Below are 25,336 nucleotides of genomic sequence, written 5' to 3' on the forward strand. Positions count from 1 at the left end.
CAGCAATTATCCTTCAATTAAAAAAAGAAAAAGAAATAGTGACTTTTGAGTGTCACTAGATAAGTTGCCTCCCTAATCAAGGGAACAGCAGGAACACAGGTAGTGAAGGTGAAACACCCTGGTGCTGCTCTGGAAATGGCTAGAAAATAAGGGCTAAAGAATCACTGAGGCAGGGACAGAGAAAAGACAGTAAAATGGGCAAATCTGCATATCATGAGAATTTTCTTTCATGAGAATGGATTGAGACTTCAGCAATAGACTTGGACAGAGATGAAAGTTCAAGTGAAGTCGCTCAGTCGTGTCTGACTCTTTGCGACCCGTGGACTGTAGCCCACAGGCTCCTCCGTCCATGGGATTCTCCAGGCAAGAATATTGGAGTGGGTTGCCATTTCCTTCTCCAGGGGATCTTCCCGACTCAGGGATCGAACCAGGGTCTCCCGCACTGCAGGCAGACACTTTAACCTCTGAGCCACCAGGGAAGCCCTGGACATAGATGAGGAGGCCTAATTTAGACAGAGAGAGAGGTATCAACCAACTGGAGTTGTGAGGGCCCTCCTGGTAACTGCTCCAATTGAGCTAGGAAGGAAGAGAGAGAAAGGAAAAGGGCTCCAAAGTTCTTGGTGTCAGTAGCTAGGGGATAGGTGTCGACAGGCATCCTTTCTTTTGCCACACTCTACCCAGCACATGCCTCCATCTATCTCTTACCTTGATGGACTGTGACTATTTGGTAACTTGAGATGTTTGCAGATGTTTGTCTTTACTTGGCCTCTTACCTCGGGCATTTTTGGTTTGCCAGAGCAGAAGGAACTTGCCTGCAGGCTCTTTTCACAAGGACCTTTGCTTTCCAAAGCACCGGAGCTGTTTATGGCTTTTGTTGAGGAGACCTGGAGGATAGGAGAAGGAAGTGAAACAAGAAGGGGGCAGGACATAGCCTTTAAAAGAATGACATCACCCAAGGACATGGTCCAAGATGGCGGATGAGCCAACTCCCATTGTAACACATCAGCAAGCTAAATAACATGCCTCCTGGTACCCTGACAGTTCCAAGGCCAACTTCTGTAACTTTTTCCTGCTATGTATGGGTATAAGCCTGCCTAGCAAAGCAGAAGTTTCTCTCTCTCTTATCTAAGTCAAGGTATTCTGTGCCTGAAACCACCATTCACCCTTGTCAGAACAACAATTTAGCTTGAAACTGTTGGGACCTGTAAGAGATGAAATAGACAGGGGCCAAACAGGAGGCCTAACAAGATGGTCATCACTGGGCCCCAGAAAGAGAAGGCAACATTTGGGGTGAGGGCTGCAGGGTGTGTGACTTTCTTCTGATGGTGGTGAGGCAACAGAACAGTGCTCCAGGAATCTTGTGCTCAGCCTGAAGTTACCATCCTTCACCAGGTTGGGGGCCCCAGTTCTGCAGAAGAACTCAAAGACATTGTTATGTGTATTTCTTGAGCAGGAACCAGGACACAGCCTCAACGCCATACCATCATTTGATTGCTCCTTCTCTATTTTCTGTTTCCCCTCCCTTCCAAGATCAGCAGTTGTTTGAATCTGCCCTTTGGGGCTGCTCAGTTTTAATTCAGGGAACTGGGCAACTATGACTCTGATAAATTCCTATCAAAATGGGACACAGGAGATGGCCTCAGTTTGGAGAATAGATATGGAAATGGAAGTATTTCTGAGTTCCAAGTCTTAGATCTGAGTCTTGATGATTAAAATCTCAATACCTTGGTTTGCCATTTTGGTGTAACACATCCAATTAGAAGCAGTTAGAAAAGTGACAACTGGAATTTTAATAGACAATATAAATCTCATTTCTTTTCAGAAGAATAGGCCTGAAACCCAGTCCAGAACTGGCACTTCAGGGAGACTTGTAGCCAGGAAGCCAGTTGTCTAGTTTTATAAAACGTAAGGTTGCAGTTACTAGCTGCCAGTAGACGTTGTGAAAATGTCCAGCGGCATCCAAGCCTGACACAACTCAGAAAACTCAAGTTTTTAGCAGTACAAGGACTAGTCTGAAATTGCATCCATAGTGTCCCCTAGTTATTTCCTTGGATGTCTGAACCATAGCTACTCTATCTTGACTTTTAATTGTAGTGTTCTCCTTAATAGCCAATGCAGATGTCACCATAAATGATGTCAGAGTTTCTCTAGGTATGAGAAGATATAAGAACTGGGACTCATAAAATTGTCTCCTAAAAAGATCTAACTCTCTGAAGGCCTGTTCACAAGTTTTTCTCATAGCACAGAGTGCCTTATTACTGATTTTTACCCTGAATTCCTTTCAGGGGTATTGAAGGTCAGCAGCTGCAGTGGCCATGATTTAATCTTTGAAGAGGTAGATGGCACATGCCAATTTCCAGTTGGCAGGGTTCCTTCTTGGTCATAAACTTGACCATGATTTGGGGGCAGGGGGGCATTTCATGACCATTTCATCCCACGGTGGTGAGAATGCTCGTTTTCACGTCTGACAAAGATTTTGCTGACAGGTCATTCAATGTGCTGTTACTGGACTAGGCCATAAAATAGTATCCAAAATTCTCTGGACCACTGTCTTTCTAGCCTCTTGGTCCAGGAAAACATTCCCTCTAACTGCTTCTTCCGGTATCTAGAGTTACACTGTTACCATCATTGATCTCATATGCAACTATATTTTATTTCATCAGAGGCTCAGTCACACATTTGGCAGTGTTGTTGCTGTTTAGTCGCTCAGTCGTGTCAGACTATTTGCAACCCCATGGACTGTTGCCTGCCAGGCTCCTCTGTCCATAGGATTCTCCAGACAAGAAAACTGGAGTGGGTTGCCATTTCCTTCTCCAAGGTTTGCTCCTAGGGTGAAAGTGGAAAAGTGAAAGTGCAGTGGCTCAGTGGTGTCCAAATTTTGACAAATCCATGGACTGTACCCGCCAGGCTCCTCCATCCATGGGATTTTCCAGGCAAGATTACTGGAATGGGTTGCCATTTCTTTCTCCATTGGGAGTGTAAGAATCAGCAATTTTGTAAAATAGACAAAATACAAAAACCATAGCCAGCAGTATTAGTAAAGTCATAAGTAAGAATTAAGCTAAGAGCTTCCATTAGATGTAGCCCAGTAGATGTATCCCAGGTCATCTGACTTAGACTATTCTGTAATCATTATCTTCTAGGGAAATTGTATATTGGCACTGTCTATAAGGCACATAGCCCAGTTTTCTAGTGTTTTTAGACTGATTATCATTAGTATGATATAATTCTTCCCAACATAGAGGAGACTTTAAACCTAAATTACCATAGCCTGGTGTTATCTATATAAATCCATCCCATAATTGAAGGAGATATTTTCCTTTGCTGAAACTTTGCTTGTTGCTCTAATTGAGCTTTAGTAATAGAAGAAAACTCAAGTTCATGGCCAGGGTCAGAGCAGGCTTTATTGACCAGGTGAGGGGATCTCATCTAGTAATATCAATAGAGACCTATACATGACTATAACTTTCCTTTTAAAGTAAATTTCTTCAGGGCCAACTAATTTGAGCACTGGAGTAGAGAAATTCACCAAGGTAACCCAGAACCAAACACAGGTAATTGACTACAATCCCAACAATTGGATTGATTTCTAAAACTAGCATAGGATCATGCCTATGATAGAAAAATATTTGATTTATATGTAAAGGTCCAAGAAGTCAAGAAAACATTATAAATGATTATACAAATCAGGTCCAGCATCTTGGGCAAGCTGTTTATTTCTGATGTCTTTTTCTTGTCCTGGTGTAGTGCAGTTTCTCCTCTGATAAAAATGTCCTTCCCTCCAGGTTGGAGACAGTCCCTTAAATTATGTCTTTTTCCAGTCCTGTTTGTGGGTTGTGAGGCATCTGATCTTTGTCCAAAGGTAGGTTACTGAAATAAGCTTCAGAAACAAATTTAGGGTATCTTTTAATAATTCAATTAAATTTTAAATTAATATGGCAACCAATCCAGTACTCTTGCCTGGAAAATTCCATGGACTGAGGAGCCTGGTAGGCTACAGTCCATGGGGTCGCAAAAGTCGAACACGACTGAGCGACTTCACTTTCACTTTCACTTAACAGCAAAGAACTATCCAGGAAATGAGTCTTAGTAGATACAGACCTTTATTAACAAACTGGGATTTAACATTCATTGAAACATCCTTTTCTCCCTAAAATCACCCTCGTTTTTACCAAATATAACCAAATTAAGACTAGTTTGTTTGTGAAATAGGTCTGGTCTCAATAAACTTGGCCTGATGATATATATATAACCATAACTGATCATAGAGTTTTTACTTTGCTGAAACTTTTATAGAGTCTCAGGCTGAACTTTCAAAACAAAACCTTTCAGGGCTAGGAAAGTCTTGCCAAAGGCTTATCACAGATTTCACCTAACACATCTATGTGAATTCCTCTCTTTTCAAGGTCTTAAAAATTCCTTGAGATTTCTGTACTTGTTAGTGACATAACTTTCTAACTTATCTGATAAAGTTACTGGAAACCTAAGAGTTTCCAGTCTCTGGAGGGGTCAGGTAGACAAGATAAATGTTTCCATCTGTTTATAAAGTATAATTTTACCAAATTATTGTCATAATTAGTTTGAGGGGAAGGTTTTCCCTACTCCCAGAAAACACAGATTCAAACCCAGAAATTTTCAGATAGAAACAGTAGAAGTTATAAGCATATTTACCAGTTCAGTTCTTCTGTTAACCTTTGTAAAGTCATCAGGTTTCTCCTTAGAATACCAGAACATGTCAGAATTTTAGGAAATCCATATAATTTCTAGGATATCTATGTTAGTAATATTTACCATACAATATAACCTGAGAGGATTTATTACTCATTTGATAATATTTCCCATGTAATTTAACCAACCAAATAAACCCAATTAATTTAATATCTCTCTTTGGGATGTTTCAGGGGCCCTTTGAAGCAGGTCAAAAGACTTTTAATAGAATTTGATTTAGGAAATTTTGTCCAAAAAAATCAAAAGGGTTTAGAATATTCAGTCAGATCTAGCCAATGCTGATGGGTGTGTCACTTAGCCTGCATATCTCACAATGGGTGTGCATAAAGAGGCTCAAAGTCTAGTCAAAGTCGATTCCACCATCTTGGACCTAGTTGGTTTTAACCAGTTTTCCTATGACTGAGTCATTCCTAATGAAATCCATTTACCCAATGAATTTTAATCCAGTTTTAGAAAATCCTGATCATGTATAACTCTTCAGTAATTTTTTATATCTTCTTCTACTGAAAACCCATCTTAGTTTCCCTAAAGTATTTTCCACAATGAGGTACATTTCTGGTTGACAAATTTGTAACAGAATACAGTCTTATTTGACCTCTAGTAAACCTAGGTACAACAGAAGTATTATACTTATTGATGGTTTGAAAAACCAGGTATTAACTTAATACTGAATATTTCCCAGTTCACATGAATCTGGAATTCATTTAGCTTAATTTAGAATTGTTTGCTTTGTAAAAACTTATATTTTTTAAGCCAATTAAATAGAGCTCATTTACAAATTAATCTCAAAAATATTATCCAGATACAAAGACATACCAAGACAGACACATATTCAGACAGACACAAGAGGAGATCTAGCTTCATTTTCTAAACTTAGTCATGAATTAGATATTACAGTATAAAATTTACTAGTTTATAAAAAATAATTGGAATAAATAAAATTTTTAAAGTCTTTTTCCCATTTTTCTTCAGTCTCAGGAGTTTGAGATGGTCTACATAAGTGTTCCTCAGAGCCCTGGTCTCAAAGCACAGGGAAAGAAAATCAAGTTCTAACAAAATGGCGGCAGGCCTAAACCAAATGGTGGCCACACAAAGCCAAATGGCCATCACAAATTACAACACAGAAGACAGAGTATAAAACACATACATAGACCTGGCAGTCCTAATCAGACACTCCCTTAAATACAAGATTACCGTCTCTCAGTAAACATCCTGTAGAGACATAGAACTTCAGACCCAAGTCATAACAGAGTAAATGAAAATATCTCAGGTCTTCAAAGATTTCAAAGGGAAAAAAGGAAGCCAGGTTGAAAGAAGAGGGGATGAGGTGGGAGAAGGGGCAAAATGGGTGACCTTTCTGATATCTCTTGCCACCTGCAGATATCCAGGCATTAAGGGACTTTACCCTGAGCCTCCAGAAAAGGGAAGACTGGAATTCAGCCCTGCCAGAAACCAGACCAGACCAGAACAGAACCAAAATTCCAGTTCTCTGCCAAGAGGAGGTGATCAGCCTCTGATCCTCAGCTCAGGCTGAGGCCCTTCGACCAGATTCCTGCCTCCAAGACCAGGGGACTAGAAAAAAAGGGGTAGGATAGGAAGGGTTAAGGAGAGGAAAGCAAGAGGGAGGCGAGAGAGGTCAATAAAGTCTCTCATTCCTTACCTAGTCTGGGCACTCTGGCTAGTTGTCTTCATCAGGAGGAGACCAGGGACAAAAGGGTCCCAATTGAGGTCACTGGTCTGGTCCATCAGCAGGCAAGCTAGTCCCCAAGTACCCCAAGTGATCAGGATGTCAGTCGCTGCAAAGAAGAGAATCGCCATTTGTAGCAGGAAGGGGGACACCCCCCCCCCCCAATCAGGGCCCAAGACCGTGCTCTTAGTCTAACACTCAGAAATGAACTGTCCGAGGAGACACATGCTGACAAAGCAAGAGATTTTATTGGGACAGGAACCCGGGGTGGAGAGCAGTAGGGTAAGGGAAACCAGGAGAGATGCTCTGCTTGCAATCTCTTGTTTTATGGTGATGGGATTAGTTTCCGGGTTCTTTGCCAATCATTCTGACTCAGAGTCCTTCCTGGTGGTGCACGCATTGTTCAGCCAAGATGGATGTCAGCAAGAAGGATTCTGGGAGGTGGGCAGACAGGTGGTGCCTCCTTTTAGGAAACTCAGAAGAGTTTCCCAAACTCTTCCAGTTGGTGGTGGCTTATTAGGTCCATGTTCCATACAAGGACCTCCCGTCGTGAAACAACTCATGCACATGGTTACTATGGTGCCTGGCCAGGGTGGGCAGTTTCAGTCAGTGTGCTTCCCCAACACACTCACACCTCCCACTCTCTTCCCTGCAACAGAAGGAGAACCTCAAAGCGGGAAACTGAGGGAAAGTGGGCAATCATTTCTCTATCTTCTCTCAGCTGCAGTGCCCACACACTCAACTGAAGCCGCCTCAAATGAGATCACTATGAGGCCTGTTGCAGACTCCCAACAGCACCAAAGATTTCTGAGGGCCAGGAATAGCAGAGCCAAGGAGCTGGGAACAGGAGGCGTCTCTTGAGAGTACACTCCCTGCCAAAGAAAAGACGCCTCTTCTGCTCTTGAAGCAGCATTAGATTGACCCTAGGCTTTGTTGTTACAGGATGCGCTAAACCACCCCCCTCCAAGCGTTAGTTGCTCAGCCACTTCCAAGTCTTTGCAATCCCATGAACTGGGGTCCCATCAGGGTCCTCTGGCCGTGGAATTCTCCAGGTAAGCACACTAGAGTGGGTTGCCATTCCCTTCTCCAAGGGAATCTTCCCGACCCAGGGATCAAACCCTGGTCTCCTGCATTGCAGGCAGATTCTTTACCGGCTGAGCCACCAGGGAAGTCAAACCCCTCAGACAAAGGTCAGTTTTTTTGCCTGCCTTATGAAATGGGAGCTGGGGACTGAACAGACTAGGTCAATGCAAATAAAGTAATGCACTCTTTCTTACACACGCTGCTCTCCAGTATTTGGGCAGATTCTGGGTCTCAGAGGTCTGAGAGGACCTGCTGCAGATGAAGCAGTTGGAGGAAGGGGAGGTGTCTTCCTTATTCATGCTACTCTGTGTCCCTGCGATGCTGGTGCACTGAATGCTAGGAAGAGGTAGCAGTTCCAATTTTTCACTTTAAAACTTTATAGGTCGTGCAAAAATACTAAACATAAGAAGCAGAAGGGCGCAACTCCGTCCCAGGACACCCCCGGCCGGTGAGGCAGGCTCGCGCTCCAGAGAGCCGCGCCTGCGCACTACGGACTCTGAAGCACAAGCCATCTGAGGGAGGTGGGCGGGGCTGCCCGGCCATCCGGGTTCCCTCACCCCGCCCCCGCTGCATGAATGAGAGGCGCGGCGCCCGCCCCTCCCCCGCTGGGCCCGCCCCTCGCCGGGGCTGTGGCGCGCCGTCTGCCGCTGCCACCTCAGCCGCGCTCGGTTCAGCCAGACGCCCTCTGCTTACTGCCCAGAGCTGACGGTCCCAGCACGCTCGCCGCCGCTGCCCTCACGACAGAGTAAGTGAGCAAGCGAGGGTTGGGCCGCTGAGCGCCGTCGCCCCCTGGTTTGGGGAGTAAGGGACCGGGCAGGTCCGGGTTCGGGATGCTAAGGAGACCGTGGGCCCGCGCCAGCCTCCCCCACTCACACTCCCGGCGCCTCGGCCGGGAGCTGGGACGGGTAGGACAGCGGCCCTGGGCCGGGAGGGGCGCGGAAAAGGGTCCGCGCACGAACAGGAGGGTGAGTCCCGCACAAAGGGAGGCGCGGAGCTGTCACCGGGAGACCGCAGAGATAAGGTTCGCGGCGCCCTGTGCGCCCAGCTAGCCCGTGCCCCGCGTCTGGTCCCTGGGCGTGGGAGCTGCTGGGATGTGCCCGGAGCGAGGACGAGGATGGCGAAGACGGCTGCCTCCCTGTTGGCCGTGGGAACGCGCCTTGGGGGGGCGCGGCGTGGCAGTGTTTTCCTGGTCCCCGTCTGCTCCTCCCCTTTCTTTGTGGCGTCTATCTCATGCCCGTTTGTCACTGGGTATAAGCTATGGTCTGGGATGAGACCTCTTGCCTCGCTTACTCATTAATGAAAGTCAGGTGCTGGCCTCATAGTTGTGAGTGGGGGGCCGTGTGTGCTTCCACAGGCCAGAGAATTAAGGCCCCTCTTTTGTTTCCAGAGACTTAATGGTTTGTCTTTGACCTCTGAAATGAGCGAGTCGAAGATCATTTAAAGGGGATGAGGGAAAAAAGACATATTACTTCATCAGATCTTCAGCCAATTCTGTCTCTGGCATTCTTTCAAACAGTATTTCTTTGTTTCTTGCTGCAAAACCAGTGGGTTTTGTTAATTAAAATACGTGTCTATATTCTCAATATATGTCTATATTCTCAGTATATCCAGAACAGTTGCTTTCCGGGTGTTGGTAAGTGGTCGTATACTCATGTATATGTACATGAGAATAGTACATATAGAACACTGCTTTTTAGTTAATTGGTAATTATGTCTGTATATTGATATACGTTGTCTATAGAAACGCTCCAGTATATCTAGGACACTTTTTTAGGCTCCTCAGTACAGGCAGATTTTGTTTCTTCCTGCCTCCCTGTGTTAATAAGAAGGTGGTCCAGCAGGTTCTCTCCGCCTCATTGCTTTTTTTTTTTTTTTTCCCCGTAATTCTTTGGCAAAGGGTTTTATTGCAAATTTCCCTGGCATGCGCCCTTGCTTTGATCTGAATTTTCCTGTGCTCTGTTGTATGGTTGTGCAGCCCCAGCTCAGTGGCACCTCTTACAGGACTATTGGAAAACAGAACACCTTTTTTTTTTTTTTTTTGTCCTCCTCCCCAGAGAGAGGAGGAAGCTCTGCAGTTTCCCACAGACTTTGGCTCTGTGGGGACTGACTGCCTGACTTTGTTGTCTCGGTGAAGTTATGAGGAGTCACAGTTGATATGGACCAATTAAAAAGAAGCAGTTATAATAGCGCCAGCTATTCCTTGCTGTTTCACTTGGACCTTTTCCTCTCTTAAACTAGATCTTATAAGTTTTAGAAGATAGTTGGTTGCATTTGCTCTTTCTATTTTGTACCCTTATAATTTTGCAGAGTGACAGGAAATTAGCTAAACTTAGTTGTTGTAAGAAACATACCTCCAAATATTAATATATTTTTGTTATGATCTTTTGATTCAGAATAGCAGCAGTAAAAAAAAAGTAGGAGCTAATTAGAGGATATGAATAGTTGAATTGATTCAGTTTTAAGATTCCCTTTAAGGTTATTTTTAATAACATATATTTTAGTTCCTGGTAGTTTTTGGTGCAAAATGAAATCAAAACTAAGCAGTCTTCCATAGCATCTGTTTATGTATATTCCCTCTGTTGCAAACATTTGCTTTTAATTTGCAAGAGAAATTTTCCATTTGGTTGGAACAGGATCCATTATTCTTGGTAAAAATCTTACCTTATGTTAGCATGATCAAATTCTTTCTTTGTAAAAGTTAAAATTAATAAAAGTTGATTTTTCAATTTAAAATTTTGGTTTTATGATGTCAGATTTAAATAAAATTTTTATGAATTTAACTCAAAATAAGGCAACTTATAAATGAGTGCTTCATTAATTACATTAACTAGTGTCACTAATACTGAAGCAACCCAGATAACTTATGAATTGCCTGCATAAGATTTTTCTTTTTTAGGAAGCCTTTTAAAACAAATCATAAGGGGAAGTCTTAAATAAACAGCATAGTGTAACCGGAATTATCATTGAAATAGGCTTGCATAGTACTACAATATTGTGCAACTTTAATTTTGCAAGCATGACTTAGCTATTGTTTGTACCAACAAAGGAAACTAAAAACATCCTGGCCTTGTTCTTCAGCATTCTGTTAATCAAAATTTTTACCAGTCTATAGTTTTGCATTTTTGTAGGATGATTGAAGAAAAATTCCAAAGTAATATCTGTGTTGTCAAAATAGGTTACAAGCTGTTTTATTAATAAATATAATCTTTATATTCATTAGAAATACTAATATTATGTTAGTGATAGTAATAGTATATATGGTGACACTTTGTCACCCAAACTGGGATACATTATCCTCCCAGCATTTTGTCAGTAATTGTTTTCTGGGAATTCCCTGGTGGTCCAGTGATTAGGACTCTGCTTACACTACAGTGGGCACGGATTGATCCCTGGTGGGGGAACTAAGATCCAACATGCTGTGCAGCCAAATACTAATTGTTTTCTGTTTCAAATGGCAGTTTATTCTAAAGTTAGTAATAATCTTATCATAATGTATTGTTCAGTTCAGTCACTCAGTCGTGTCCGACTCTTTGCGACCCCATGAATCACAGCATGCCAGGCCTCCCTGTCCATCACCAACTCCCAGAGTTTACTCAAACACATGTCCATCAAGTCAGTGATGCCATCCAGCCATCTCTATCCTCTGTCATCCCCTTCTCCTCCTGCCCCCGGTCCCTCCCAGCATCAGGGTCTTATTCCAGTGAGTCAACTCTTCGCATGAGGTGGCCAAAGTATTGGAGTTTCAGCTTCAGCATCAGTCCTTCCAATGAACACCCAGGACTGATCTCCTTTAGGAGGGACTGGTCGGATCTCCTTGCAGTCCAAGGGACTCTCAAGAGTCTTCTCCAACACCATAGTTCAAAAGCATCAATTTTCCGGTGCTCAGCTTTCTTCACAGTCCAACTCTCACATCCATACATTACATTGGATGTTTTAGAAGTTTTTTTTTCATTAAATTCATTTTCATTAAATTCATACATTTCATTAAATTCATACATTACACTGGAAAACCCATAGCCTTGACTAGACAGATCAGTACAAAAGTAATTGCAATTTTGCATTGTTGAAGTTTGCCATTTGATATTGGAATACATTCTTAAATAAATGTGGTTATGTTAGACTATAGCAATGATGTCAGACAAAAAGCAAATTCCAGCAATTTTTTTTTATTGGAGTTCAAAATGGGTCATAAAGCAGCAGAGACAACTCGCAGCATCAACAACGCATTTGGCCCAGGAACTGCTAACAAACATACAGTGCAGTAATGGTTCAAGAAGTTTTGCAAAGGAGACAGAGCTTTGAAGATGAGGAGCGCAGTGGCTGGCCATTGGAAGTTGACAACAACCAACTGAGAGCAATCATCAAAGCTGATCCTCTTACAGCTACGTGAGAAGTTGCTAAAGAACTCAACATCAACCGTTCTACAGTCATTCTGCATTTGAAGCAAATTGGAGAGGTGAAAAAGCTCAATAAGTGGGTGCCTCATGAGCTGACTGAAAATCAAAAAAATCATCATGTTAAAGTGTAGTCTTCTCTTATCCTATGCAACAACAATGAACCATTTCTCGATCAGATTATGTGTGATGAAAAGTGGATTTTATATGACAACCAGCTCAGTGGTTGGACCGAGAAGAAGCTCCAAAGCACTTCGCAAAGCCAAACTTGCATCCAAGAAAGGTCATAGTCATTGTTTGGTGGTCTGCTGCCCATCTAATCAACTGCAGCTTTCGGAATCCCAGCAAAGCCATTACGTCTGAGAAGTATGCTCAGCAAATCAATGAGATGCACTGAAAACTGCAATGCCTGCAGCTGGCATTGGTCAACAGAATGGGCCCAGTTCTCCTCCACAACACCACCTGACCACATGTCATACAACCAAAGCTTCAGAATTTGAATGAATTGGGCTATGAAGTTTTGCCTCAAACGCCATATTCACCTGACCTCTTGCCAACTGACCACCACTTCTTCAAGCATCTCAACAACTTTTTCCAGGGAAAATGCTTCTACAACCAGCAGGAGGCAGAAAATACTTTCCAAAAGTTCATCAAATCCCAAAGCACAGATTTTTACACAGCAGGAATAAAAAAACGTATTTCTTGTTGACAAAAATGTATTGATTGTAATGGTTCCTATTTTGATTAATAAATATGTGTTTGAGCCTAGTTATAATGATTTAAAATTCACAGTCTGAAACCACAACTACTTTTGCACTAACCTAATAGCAGCTTAAACTATATGAAATTGCCATTTTTTTTTTTTAGATTGGGGAGTTATCAAAAATCAGTGGTTTAATATGGTTCAATTATTTTGAATTCTTAGCAGTTCTTTCTAGCATTTACCTTTATATTTATTTCATTTTCAATGTTTAAACTGCAGTTCCTTGATTGTCTACCTTTGTATATTATCCATGGAGTTCTAGTTTGGAATTTGAGTACTTAATTGTTCCACATAACCATCCTTCTATCCCCCACTCATATCTGTGCTTTACAGTTTTCAGTTAAGTCAGTTTTCAGTATTTATAAGACTGTGGCAGTGTATCTATAATTCACAGATGAGCCGTATTGGATATGTATTACCTATTATGTTTCTTTCTTGTACAACTTTATTTCTCCTGAGTTAAATAATTGCCACTTTTGTTTGTTTTTCATTTGCCTAGTTTTCTTTTTACCAGTCACAAATTCTCCTCAAATTTTATGACAGAAATGATCATCTTTCAATATATTCAGATAATCTGTTTCATTTCTATTTCCTAGCTGTCATATAGGACCTCCCTTCTTATCTTCTTGTGAATTCTCTTTGCCTTCCTCCTATGTTGCATCCTTGATTTCCTGGATCCTGTGTCTTCCTTGTTCTTTAGTAGCTTCCTGAGAAAGAACCTCTACAAACTCTGAAATTTCTTCCTGAATTCAGAAGTTGCATGTCTGAAATGTCTTTATTTTACCCTCACACTTGAATGATGGTTTCACTGGATATTGAATTCTAGATTGAAAATTAGTGTCTGTCTCTTGAAGGCTTCCAGTTGTAATCCCCATTCTCTTTTCCTCCCACTCTGAAAGACTTTAGGATCTTCTATTTATCCCTGGTGCTCTGACATTTCATGGTGTTCCTCAAAATGGTGTTTCGTGGTGTTCCTTTTTCTTTCCTTTTGCTTGTAGGGCAGATAATATTTCCCCAAATATCTATATATATGTACACACAGGCATACATACTCTCTCACCCAACACTGCTATTCTTCATGATGTTGACGTGCATCCTTCAAGAGGTGCGGTCTTTGTTTCCTCTCCTTGAACCTGTGTAGACAGCCTGTGCTTCCCAGGATGTTTTGGGTCTTGAGCCAACATCGTGGTTTAGGAATACAGTTGGATGGTCAAAAGCAACCACCTTGAGGGGGTGTTTTATTTATTTATTTATTTATTTTACTTTTAAATGAAATCATCAGTTTGCTTTTGACTAGAAATATCAGTTAACACTAGAGAAAGTTTCTTTCAGCATTGAGGTGTAATCACCTCTGGAATCAACATCAAGACCATCAGTTGCATCTTTTTAGAAATCTACTTTAGGAAGTGATAGAGCCGTTTATGACCAAAAAGAAACAATCTGTAAGCTTCATGATTAAATACCTCATGACTAAGATAGATACATTATTGCAAGAATTTCTGTGATAAGAAGATAGAGGCAAATGGAGTTATATAGACCAGGGCTTGTTTGGACATTGTTAGTGACTTAGTGTTTATCTCAGGCATACATACTTTTAAATATTTTTTAACCCATGAATTTTTTTCTATTTACAGCTGCTTCACTCCTCATCTAGCTTTCCCCGTGGGCCCGTATCATATAAGTTGAATATTACTAGAGAACTTCAGATTTAGGACTAAAAATCTGAAGTGGACTACTCTCATCACTGCCCCCAGAAAATTGCCAGATTCTTAATAACTTGTAATTCTTAATTTTTGCCTATATTAATCTCTCCCCACTCTTTAACTTCATGAGCAGCCCACCCATCCCCATGCTGATAAGTAGGCTGTGTACTTCACTGAGGGTTTAAAAGTTATCAGACAGATACTCCTCATCCTCTCCTCACCAAATCTATAAATCCACCTTGCTTAGGATCCTTGTTTTCTGTTTTCTTCCCATCAGAGGCCAACTTGCCTCCCCACCTTACTCCCCGCTCAGAGCTAGTTGAGAACTTGACTTCTGCTTTTGTGCTGTCTTTCACATCCTCAACAACTTTCCAAGGCACCACCAATATTGGCATACATACATGCTCTGATATTGCCTATCTTTAAAAACAACGAAAAATTAAAACAACTTTCCCCTGACCTTACATCCATCCCTTTCTGTTTACCTTCATGGTTAAATGTCTCAAAAGAGTAGTCTACACATTTCCTCCCTATCTCCTCTGTACCATGTGTCACTCTCTGAAATTCTGTTGTTGACTGAATTTTTTTGTCTCTTACCCTCCACTGGACAGTGAGCTCCAGGAAAGCAAGACCTCGTCTATCCTGTTTACCACTATGTTCCTAGGACAGCAATTGACACAAGTACCTACTCAGTAAAAGGCATAACTGACATATTTAACCTGGTAGAATAGCTCTTTTTTAAAAATTTTCTAACAAAATCAATTTTCATTAATTTTTTAAATTATTCTCTACTTTTTGCTACACTTGAAAGTTGAAAAATTAAGAAGACTGTATTAATGGTTGAATTTTACCTATGTTACATTACATTTCGTTCTTTCCTAAGTGTAATTTAAATTGGCAGTCTTACACCTGGATTCTGGAGTCAGACTGATCGGAGTTGAATTTTAGTTCTTTTCACTTTTTGCCATATGACCTTGGGCAGATTAACCTCTCTGTTTCTTCATCTGCAAGATGAAAATAAGAAAAGTACCCACCTCATATGTTGTGTGGGTCAAATGAGATAACATGTAAAATGCTAAACCAAGTACTTGACATGGTGGCTAATACAATGAAAATAGTTACAGTTATTGTTTGTATACTCTTCTTTGGTTTCTAATGTTTGATCTGACTTGGTCACTGTAGTTTTGTTTGTTTTTTTGTTGTTGTTGTTGTTTTGTCACTATAGTATTTTTATTTGAAGTATTTATCTCCTAGAGTATATTGACTATGAATGTGACTCTCCTGTTTTTAGTTTTATTGGATTTTTTTCTAATTCCTTGCTCCTCTATTCCCCACATTACCCCCACATAATACCAATAGATTGATTAAATGATCTTCATTGACAGATGAGCACCCCCTAGCACTTCCCAGCAGTTTGGTCATTGAGAAATCATTTTGATAACTTGATGAAATATTTTTATTTCAAGCCAAGTTTTGTACTTTGTTTATTTGGCTTGCCCAGAGGTGAGGCTGCTTCTTTGTGTTAATTCATGTTATTTTTCATTAAATATTCTTATTTATGGTAATGGAACTTTTAAAACACCCAGTATGTCATCAACAGATTTTTTTAAGTAGTTATAAGATACTATTTTTTTCACTTACTAGCTAGCTTGGAAGATAAATATATAATACAATACAAAATCCATTCTATAGGCCTCACTGAGGGATAAAGACAGGCTATGTATTAATAGAAGTCCAAAGTAGGGAAAGTTGTGTCCAGCCAGCCTTAAGGGAGTCTTAAAGCTTTTCCACATATTAAATTGTCTATACCCCTTATTTTCTGTCTGATTTTTAATTTTAGAAATTGTTTCTTGAAGTAATTGACTTACCAATTACTCTGCCTGTTTCTTATCTAGGTAGGCAGTGGAGACACCTCCAATTATCTGAGCATTTCAGACATTAGACTGTAGTATTAGATAAATTTAAGATACAAAAAGAATGCCGGATCGTTTCAAAGGAAATGTGAACACTAGTGCAAGCAGTCCTTTGAAAGCCAGCTGACTGAGCTTTATTTATCTGCTCTGAAGGTAGGACTCAGACATTGTTCCATACTAGCTGGCCTAGGAACAACTGACCAGTGGCCTTACTTTTGGTTGGGAAAGTCAGCCTAGGCCTTCCACCTGCTGTAAAGACAGTATGACACCAGATAGTTGCTCTGCACCTCCATGGATCTGAGTTGGAACAAACCTGAATGGCAAGGAAAGGAAGCTACTTTTTAGATAGCATCACAAGTAAACCTCATATTACATAGTGATTTTGCTCTGAGAAACTGTAATGCAACTTGAATTTTTATAGATTGAACGCTGTTAGGTGTATTTAGAGTTGCTTACTATTTTAGCAACTATAGAAGTTTGTGGCATTAATTATACATGTTGTCTTAAAATCATTTTGTCTATTATTTATGTTTTCCTAACTAGACAGGTGTTTGTATCAGATACAGTTCTTCTCGAGCAAACTTAATGTTATAATTATTTAATTGAGAACAAAAGAAGTACAAATATGGCACTGCAAGTATAATCAGTAGTTCATTTGATGACAGTGTTTATTGAATTCTCAAAGTTAATTACTTCACTAGTAGTCTTATCAGTATGCTTTATGTTATCTTTAATTTTTTTTCATTTGGAGATTGAATGGTGCTGTATTACCTGTTTGTTAAGTTCATCTAGGCAAACCAAAATATTATAAATTACTTGTGCCTCTTTATTGTTCTCTCCCAACTCTGAGCATGAAAAATTTGCTCAATGGTATTAATTTGAAATATCCAAATAGGCTCTTCATCTTAGACTGAGAGAAAAAGTTTGGCAAACATCAAAGTATGAGCCAGTATAATTTATGGAAAATTGGTGAAAACGTAAATCAAAAGTGTAGGCTTTCATTCTTTCCCTTTAGTGCAAAAGAAATTGCGAAACTTCTTCAGAAGTGTGTTGGAAATTTCATGCTTGGCTATAATTAAATAAAAGATTTTACTTAAATTTATTAACTGCCCTTGAAAGCAGTCCAGAGGAAATTTTGTGGTAGTAAGATTTTTTTTATATATAATAGAACAGTATATCAATAGCCAGAAGCAATATTGTACCCAGAAATCATCTTTCACATTAGCTAACCTATAGTAAAAACCTCTCATGTCAGTATCTTTTGGGCTTCCTAGTTGGCTTAGTGGTAAAGAATCCACCTGCCAATGCGGGAGATGTGGGTTCGATCCCTGGGTTGGGAAGATTCTCTAGAGCAGGAAATCGCAACCCACTCCAGTATTCTTGCCTGAAAAATCCTCCTCTTGCAGAGGAGCATGGCAGGCTACAGTCCATGGGGTTGCAAAGGAATCGGACACAACTTAGCGACTAGACAACAACATCAGAATCTTTACACGCATTTCTTCTTTACTTCTTACAGCATCCCTCAAAGGATTATTAATGAATGATAAAGCAAAAAGTCAAAGCAGTAAGCTGTTTAGGTTCACACAGTCACCTGGGTCAGGTTTAGAACCCAGGCTTTTATTCTCCAACCTATCACATGTCTCAGTTGATATTGTCAACTTTCACAAGAACACAGATCTTTTCTATTCAGTTGGTATCTTGCTATTCAGTTGGGGCTTCCCTGGTGGCTCAGATGGTTAAGAATCTGCCTGCAATGCAGGATACCTGGGTTTGATCCCTGGGTTGGGAAGATCCCCTGGAGAAGGGAACGGCTACCCACTCCAGTATTCTGGCCTGGAGAATGCCATGGACAGAGGAACCTGGCAGGCTACAATCCATGGGGTCTCAAAGAGTCAGACACCACTGAGCGACTTTCACTTTCACTTGGTATCCTGCACTGGGACTTTTGGAACAATCTGGGGTAGGGGGTGCACACCAAGTGGCTTATGAGATCCTAGTTCCCTGACTAGGGATAGAACCCAGGCTATGGCAGTGAAAGTGCCAAGTCCTAATCACTGGACTACCAGGGAATTTCCTGAAAGACTGTTGATAAAGGAAATTTAGAGACCTTTGTAGAAAATGGCTGGCAAATAAGGAGAGATTTGGGGAGCATAATATATTTTTTATTTCTTTTGATACTCGAAGTAATTACCATTATAGAACTTTTGCAGTAAATAAAAGTGAGGTAAATAAAAATGATTTGTTAGAATGCAGCAAAGAGGCTGTATAGTTTTCTAGCATTGCTGTAACAAATTACTACAAAATTGATGGCCTGAGACAGTAGAAATTTAGTCTCTCACAGTTTGAAAGGCCAGAAGTCTGAATGAAATCAGTGTGTCAACAGAGTTGCTGCACTCCCTCCAAAAACTAGGAGAGAATCCTTCCTTGCTTCTTCCAACTTTTCATGGCTCCACACATTCCTTGGTTTCTGTCTACATAACTCCATTCTTTGCTTCCATGTTCACATGGTCTTTTTTTTCTTTCTTATAAAGACATTGTCATTGGGTTTAGAGTCCACCTGGATAATCCAAAGCTCACACAATTCAGTTCAGAATACAAACTGTGATTTCTGTTTTCTGTGTTTCAGTTTTCTCTATTTCAATTCACTGCCTCCGTCTATTTAGAACTCCAGAATTATATAAACTCCACAGTTTTGAGGAGAGGAAAAAGTTGTACTCCTAAAAAAATTTTTTAATGTATCCTATAAAACTTCTTAGTTTTTGCCATGGGTTTTCAGTATTGTAACCTACCTCAGGAATAAAACTTAATATTTCACAGGTGTCAGATTTCTTAATCTGTTCTGGCTGCTATAACAAAATACCGGTAGAAATTCCTCATAATTCTGAAGGCTTAGAAATCCAACACCAGCAGTTTCAGTGTCTGGTAAGGGCTCACTTGCTGGTGCATAGATAGTATTTTTCACTGTCTTTTTGCTATGTCCTCCTGTGGTGGAAGGGGTGAGGAAGCTATCTAGAGTCTTTCTTTATTGGGGCCTCTTATATAAGGGCATCAATCCCATTCTTGGGTGTGTCACCCTCAACACTTAATCACTTTCAGATACCATTACATTGGGGATTAGATTTCAGTGTGTGAATTTGCAGAGCAGTGGGGGATATTTGCTTTATAGCACAATTTTTAGCACTAACCTTATGATACAAAGAGAAAATTTATATTTTCCATATAACTGATTCAGTTTCTAAATAAGCACTGCAGTGTTAATTTTTTCATTGATCCATTTATTTTCTACCCAAGATTAGTATTACTAAATAGATTGACCTGTACTATTTTTCAGGTTTCTCTGCTAATGAGGTTCTTTTTAATTTTTTTATTATAAGTAACTGTAAATACATTCAAAAATAGGTCATTTATCCTATTTCCTTTTACTTTGTTTGCTGAGGTATTTTAAAGCAAATCCAAGGCATTTTTGTACATAGTTCCTGACATACTTCTGTATGCATCTTTTTAAAATAAGGATGTTATCTTATAGAATCAAAATGCTATTCTCGTACCTAATAAAATTAACAGTTACTCCTTGGTATCATCTAATAGCTAGATGCTGTTAAGGTTTGCCTGATTATCTCAAGGATATCTTTTTTCAGAGATGATTTGTTCACACCAGGATTTCAGAGTCCACAGATCATGTTTGGTCATTTTGTGCCTCATGCCTGTTTTGATTTAGGGCAGTTCCTCCTTCCTTTCTCCCCACTTTTTCTTTGTGTGTCATAGACTAGTTACAGGAACCAGGTCAATTGTCTTATGGAATTTCTCATATTTGAGATTTGATTAAAACAGATTTAAATTTTTTAGCAAGAATGCTTAGGAGATGCTTAATATTGCATCACATCCAGAGTCCTGCTGGGGTAGTGGGGTAGTTCTGGCTACCTCACTTCTAGTGATGCTAAAAGACCACACTGATGGTCATGTCAGCATCCTTTGTGGCAAAATGGTAATTTTCTTTTTTATAAATTTTTATTTATTTATTTATTTTTGGCTGCACTGGTCTAAATTGCTGTATGCAGGCTTTCTCTAGTTGCAGCCAGTAGGGGCTTCCCTCTAGTTGCAGTGCTTGGCCTTCTTGTGGGGCCTTTCTTATTGCAGAGCACAGGCTCTAGGCAGGAGGGCTTCAGTGGTTGCAGTGCGTGGGCTCAGCTGCTGTGGCTCGTGGGTTCTAGAGTGCAGTCTCTATAGTTATGGTACAAGGGCTTAGTTGCTCCTTAGCGTTTGGGGTCCTCCTAGAACAGAGATGGAACCCATGTTCCCTGCACTGACAGTCAGATTCTTAACTGCTGGACCACCAGGGAAATGCCCAAATGGTGATTTTCTTATCCTGTCCTCTCTTCTACATTTATTATCAGGAGTTCTATATAGAAAGACCTGTATGTCATCAACTAGGACTGTCTTGGGTTACTCTGAAATACATTTTGTATGAGAGACTGCCAAGGAATCTTACACTGCTAATGTTCTTGATAAGAGATAATGAATTTGAATCTGGATAAAAGGAATTGTGTAATTTTTTGTTTTAATAAATATACGATGAACTTCTGAGTACTGTAGTAAAAATGTGAATGATTTTTTTTTTTTTTGCTGCTCTGGGTCTTCATTGCCACATGTGGGCTCTTTGTTGCAGCATGCAGGCTTTCCTAGTTGTGGCACGTGGGCTTCTTTTGTTGCAGAGCACAGGTTCTGGAGCAAATGGGCTTAGTAGTTGTGGCACACAGGCTTCTTCAGTTGCCATGCACTGGCTTAGTTGACCTGCAGCTTGTGGGATCTTAGTTCCCCGACCAGAGATCAAACCCATTCACCCTGCATTGGAAGGCAGATTCTTAACAACTGGATCACCAGGGAAGTCCTTGTTTTTTTTTAACAATTGACAATGTACACTCTAATTGCTCTGGAAGTTACAGATAAAGATAAATGAAAGGCTTTTATAAATTAAAATCAAGGAGCAAAGAGGAAAGAATACTAACTAGATTAAAATTTAAAAACTGGAAGAGAAAATAAAAAAATAAAAATTGGAAGAGAATAGAGCTAATATTTTGTAATAACTATAAATAGTATAAATAGCCTTTAAAAATGACTGTATATCTGTAACTTATACACTATTGTACACCATCTGTACTTCAATTTCTTATTTAATTAATTTTTAAAATTGAAAGATTTCCAGAGTCAGCATGACCCAGCCCTTGAATGTCTAATCCATTCACTCTTCTTAGACTGAGCTTTTCACATAGTATATCCCTAACGTGTAGTGAGTGTTTTCATGAGATTGTGTCTAGACTAAAGAAATCAAGGTTATGTATTACAGAATTAATGTTTAAATATCTTCAAAGGCAGGGAGAATTCTTCATTGAATATCATTCTTTTTCTTTAAATTGTACTTTATGGGAAAAAAAATCCTTTGATTACTATTTCTCATAATACATTTTGTTTAACTTCATGTCTTGACATTCTTATTCAGTAAAATTACTGAGTAAAGTCATGCAAATATAAAGCCTTACTTATTTTTCTTCCTTCATTTTATTTTAAGCCAGTTGTGTTTATTTATCTTCTGAATCTGTGTATTCTGGGGAAAGTAACTTTGATATGAAATGGAAATTAAACAGGTGTTTTTAGCTTCATAACCATCTCTATACAGCCTCTAATCATATTTGAGAGATCATTAAATGTATGTGCTATTATGATTTGTCCCTTGGCAAAATATTGCTATGATTATGCTGTTTTATTTTAAAATAATAGTACTATGGGTCTTTTCTGAAAGATAAAGAATGTCTTTATAGAGAGATGCCTCAAAAGACCATAGATAAAATCAGTATAAACATGTTTAGTCAGTTGAGCTGATTATTCCTCATCAGGACTCTAAAATGGTTTTAGTGCTGAAAATTACATTTCCCTACCTATTGAATTAAAACAGATGATTGCAAAACACTTACTCTAAGCAAGTCATTATGCTTAGTGCTGAGTAGTATGGTTGCTTTCGCAATTCAGATAAAGAAGAAAGTACATACTTCTTCAACATCCATTTATGGTAAAAAGTCTCCATGAAGTGGGCATACAGGGAACCTATATCAACATAATAAAGGCAATATATGACAAGCCCACAGCTAACATCATTTTCAACTGTGAAAAGCTGAGGCATTCTCTCTAAAATCAGAAACAAAATACTACCAGAAGATTACTAGAACTCAATAATGAATTTGGTAACATTGCAGGATAAAAATTAATACATGGAAATCTCTTGCATTCCTCTACACTAACAGTGAAAGATCAGAAAGAAAGATTATGAAACCAATCCCATTTACCACCCCATCAAAAAGAATAAAATGCCTGAAAATAACATGCCTAAGGAGACAAAAGACCTGTACTCTGAAAACTATAAGAAGCTGATGAAAGAAATCAAAGATGATATAAACAGAAAGATATACCATATTCTTTGATGGGAAGAATCAATAGTGTCAAAATGACAATACTCCCCAAGGCAATCTACAGATTCACTACAATCTTTATCAAATTGCCAATGACATTTTTAACAGACTATAACAAAAATTTTTGTTAATTTGTATGGAAACACTAAAGACCCCAAGTAGCCAATGAAATCCTGAGTAAGAAAAACAGAGCTGGAGGAATCACATTCCCTGACTTCAGACTTTACTACAAAGCTACAAGTATGGTACTAGCCCAAGGACAGAAATACAGTCAATAGATCAGGATGGAAAGCCCAGAAATAAACCCACACACTTATAGTCAGTTAATTTGTGATAAAGAAGGCAAGAATATTAAATGGGGAAAAGACAAGTTTCTTCAGTAAGTGATGCTGGGAAAACTGCAAAGCTACATATAAAAGAAGGAGATGAGAACATTCCCTAACACTATACACAAAAACAACCTCAAAATGAATCAAAGACCTATGTGTAAGGCCAGACACTATAAAACTCTTAGAGGAAAACATAGAACAATCTTTGACATAAATTGTAGCAATATCTTCTTTGATCCACCTCCTAGAGTAGTGCAAGTAAAAACAAATAAATGGGACCTAATTAAACTTAAAAGCTTCTGCACAACAAAGGAAACTATAAATAAAACGAAAAGACAGCCCACAGAATGGGAGAAAATAGTTGCAAACAAAGCAGTCAACAAGGGATAATCTCCCAAATATACAATAAAATAGCTCATTTACTGTATATCAAAAACAAAACCAGTCAAAAAATGAGCAGAAGATCTAAATAGACATTTCTCCAAATAAGACATATAGATGGACAAAAAGCACATGAAAAGATGCTCAATATCACTAATTATCAGAGAAATGCAAATCAAAACTACAATGAGGTATCACCTCACACCAGTCAGAATGGCCATCATCAAAAAGTCTAAATGCTAAAAAAAAAAAAAAAGTCTAAATGCTGAGTAGATGTGGGGGAAAGGGAACTCTCTTAACTCTGTTGGTAGCAATGTATTAAAAAATTGGTACAACCACTATGTATAACAGTATGGAGGTTCCTTAGAAAGCTGAAATTAGAACTACCATATGATCCAGCAACCCCTCTCCTGGGTATATATCCAGAGAAAACTATAATTTGAAAAGATAACATTCACCTCAGTTCGTTGCAGCACTGTTTACAATAGCCAAGACATGGAAGCAACCTAAATGTCCATCAACATCAACAGAGGGATGGATAAAGAAGATGTGGTACATATATACAATAGATTATTAATCAACTATGAAAAGATTTGAAATAATGCCATTTACAGCAATATAGATGGACCTAGAGATTATCATACTAAGTGAAGTAAGTCATACAGAGAAAGACAAATACCATACCACTCATATGTGGAATCTAATTTTTTAAAAATGATGAACTTATTTACAAGTTCATTACTTAGTTACAAATGAGCTTATTTACAAAACAGATGTCAAAAAAGAAACTTATGGTTACCAACAGGGAAAGTTAGTGGGGAGGGATAATTCAGGAACTTGGTTAACAAGCAGACACTACTATATATAAAGTAGATAACTAGCAAGGACCTAATGTATAGCACAGGGAACTCTACTCAGTATTCTATAATAATCTTTATGAGGAAAGAATCTGAGAAAGAATGAATATATGTATGAATAAATCACTTTGCTGTATACATGAAACTAATACAACATTGTAAATAAATTATATGCCAATACAAAATTTAATACAAAAAAATTTTTCATATGTATTTCTTTTATTCAGAGAACCCTCTGGAAATATGTGTTTCAACTGTGTTGTCTCCTTACCCTCATTTGCAGCCAGAAGCCTCTGTGCTTATGCCCCACCATGCAGCCTTTGTCCAGTTCCCAATAATACTTACTGAGTATCTTTTAAGTGCCAGGTATTGTTTAATCTGAATTTATAGAAATCCCACGTCTCATGGTAAGACACTCTTGTTGAATAACTCCACTACATTTAAATGAAGTTAAGGTATGGGTAACATCTGAATTTATTAGATCTGAGGTTGTAATTTTAATATTCTTTTTCTGACATTTTATGTATTATCTGACTTAAAGTTTTCTGTAAAGCTGAAGAAACCTCACGAGGAAGTTCAGGACTTTTTTCAGGCTAAGATAACTAACCACAAGTGCAGTGAAATCAGTAGATCAGAGGCTGCATTTAGATTTTATTCAGACTAACTTCTAACTCTTGAAAACCTAAGCATATATTTTTACACAGTAAGTTACAAGTCTATTTTTATATAGGCAAAAAAGAAATAAGGTGATGTGGTGGAAAGCATGTGGCATTTAAGTAAGTTGTTTCTTTTTTTTTTTAAGTTGGAATTTAAGTAACTTAAGTGGCCCTGTGTGTTAGTAGCTAAGTCATGTCTGACTCTTATAACCCCATGGACTATAGCCCACCAGGCTCCTCTATCCATGGGATTTCCCAGGCAAGAATACTGGGGTGGGTTGCCAGTCCCTTCTCCAGGGCCTGGATCTTCCCAACCCAGGGATCGAACCCAGTCTCCTGCATTGCAGGCTGATTCTTTACCATCTGAGCCACCAGGGAAGC

The 25,336-nt window shown here is 39.3% G+C and overlaps 1 protein-coding gene across 1 annotated transcript in view; it reads left to right on the forward strand.

The window, feature by feature from the left end:
- The first annotated feature begins 8,117 nt into the window (after positions 1–8,117).
- Positions 8,118–25,336, forward strand: part of RNF24 (ring finger protein 24) — a 105,379-nt gene continuing 88,160 nt past the window's right edge. Inside the window, exon 1 of the mRNA XM_043884552.1 lies at positions 8,118–8,243. The gene's annotated coding sequence lies outside the window, so the exon portion shown is untranslated. The remainder of the gene's footprint in view (positions 8,244–25,336) is intronic.

Source organism: Cervus elaphus, chromosome 23 (assembly GCF_910594005.1).
Source record: "Cervus elaphus chromosome 23, mCerEla1.1, whole genome shotgun sequence".
Taxonomy (NCBI): domain Eukaryota; kingdom Metazoa; phylum Chordata; class Mammalia; order Artiodactyla; family Cervidae; genus Cervus; species Cervus elaphus.